This window comes from Arachis ipaensis, chromosome B1, assembly GCF_059453495.1.
Source record: "Arachis ipaensis isolate K30076 ecotype BB chromosome B1, ASM5945349v1, whole genome shotgun sequence".
Lineage (NCBI taxonomy): Eukaryota > Viridiplantae > Streptophyta > Magnoliopsida > Fabales > Fabaceae > Arachis > Arachis ipaensis.
The window spans coordinates 60,963,737-60,965,502 of record NC_142436.1 but is presented as its reverse complement, the minus strand read 5'-3'; the positions used below and the strand labels follow the sequence as shown (position 1 = coordinate 60,965,502).

At 42.6% G+C, this 1,766-nt stretch overlaps 1 non-coding gene across 1 annotated transcript; it reads right to left on the bottom strand.

Moving 5' to 3' along the window:
* Positions 1-333: 333 nt before the first annotated feature.
* LOC148576765 (small nucleolar RNA R71) lies at positions 334-437 on the bottom strand. The gene has a single exon (XR_015903775.1). It is a non-coding gene; the product is annotated as a small nucleolar RNA R71 (small nucleolar RNA).
* Positions 438-1,766: the final 1,329 nt, after the last annotated feature.

Genomic DNA, 1,766 nt, shown 5'->3' with positions numbered 1-1,766 from the left:
GGGAATTGTGGTAGTAGCATCCAGAAACCACCCATTCAGGCCAACAATTTTGAGCTTAAGCCACAGCTAATATCACTGGTGGAAAATCATTGTTCCTTTGGAGGAAGAGCTAATGAAGACCCAAACCAACATCTCACAAAATTCCTGAGAATTTGTGACACTGTGAAGTCCAATGGAGTCCAGGAAGATGCCTATAAACTGCTCTTGTTTCCATTTTCACTTAGGGACAAAGCAGCTAAGTGGCTGGAATCATTCCCAAGGGGGAGTCTAACAACATGGGATGAGGTGGAAAGCAAATTTCTGGCACGTTTCTACCCTCCACAAAAGGTCAATAGGCTTCGATCTGAGGTTCAAACTTTTAGACAACAAGATGGTGAAACTCTCTACGAGGCATGGGAGAGATTCAAGGACTTGACAAGGAAATGCCCACCAAACATGTTCCATGATTGGGTGCAATTGCACATCTTCTATGATGGGCTTTCTTATGAATCAAGGAAGGCTGTAGACCATTCATCAGGAGGTTCATTGAACAAGAAAAAGACTGTGGAAGAAGCCATTGAAGTGATCGAGACAGTGGCTGAGAATGAGTACTACTATGCATCAGAAAGGCACAACACTAAGGGAGTCATGGAGCTGAACCATGTTGATACAATTCTAGCCCAAAACAAGGTGTTTGCCAAGCAACTAGCAGAGCTTACCAGGCAATTAGAAACAAAGCAAGTGGCTGCAATACACACACAAGATCAAGAGGAAGGAGGCATTGAAGGAGGTGATTGGGATGAGGTTAACTATGTGGGAAACCAACAAAGGCAATCATATGATCCACACTCCAGCACTTACAACCCAGGCTGGAGAAACCACCCAAACTTTGGGTGGGGGAACCAACAAACCCAACCACAAAACCACAAACCTTACAACCACAACCAACAAAACAATTCCACATACCAAAACTCCAACCAAAGATCATACCAAGCCACACAAAACACTTACCCCCAATCATCATATCATGGCCAAAGTAATCAACATACCCAACCTAATCCGAACCAACAATTTCAAGATCAATTAAACCGGATAGAAGGAATGCTTGCAACCATGAGCCAAGACATAATTGAATTGAAAGCTTTTAAGGAAGAAGTAAATTCTAACTTGCAAAACCAAGGAGCTGCCATCCAGAAGCTAGAAAATCAAATTTTGTATTTGACTAAGCAAGCCCCTGGGACAAGCGGTTCTCATGCTGCCAAGGCTATTGCAAGGGAGGAATGTAAGGCCATAACCCTCAGAAGTGGAAAGAATCTAAAGGAGATTTCAAGGGAAACCACAGAGGATGAAGCAAAGGAAAATGTGAAAGACAAAGAACAAGGACAATCTGTTACACCGTTTGCAACAAAAGAAAAAGAAAAAGAGGTCTTGAAGCCTTACACACCTAAAGCACCTTATCCTCAACGTTTGATGAAAAGTGAAAAGGATGGCCAATTCTCCAGGTTCTTGGAGATTTTCAAGAAGCTTCAAATCAACATTCCCTTTGCTGAGGCAATAGAGCAAATGCCACTCTATGCAAAATTCTTAAAAGAATTGATGACCAAGAAGAGAAGCTGGAGAAATGAGGAAACTGTGTTGTTAACTGAAGAATGCAGTGCCATCATTCAGCACAAATTGCCTCAGAAATTGAAGGACCCAGGCAGTTTCCAAATCCCCTGTATTATAGGAGAAGTCATGGTGGAGAAGGCCTTGTGTGATTTAGGGGCCAGCATCAATTTGATGTCGCT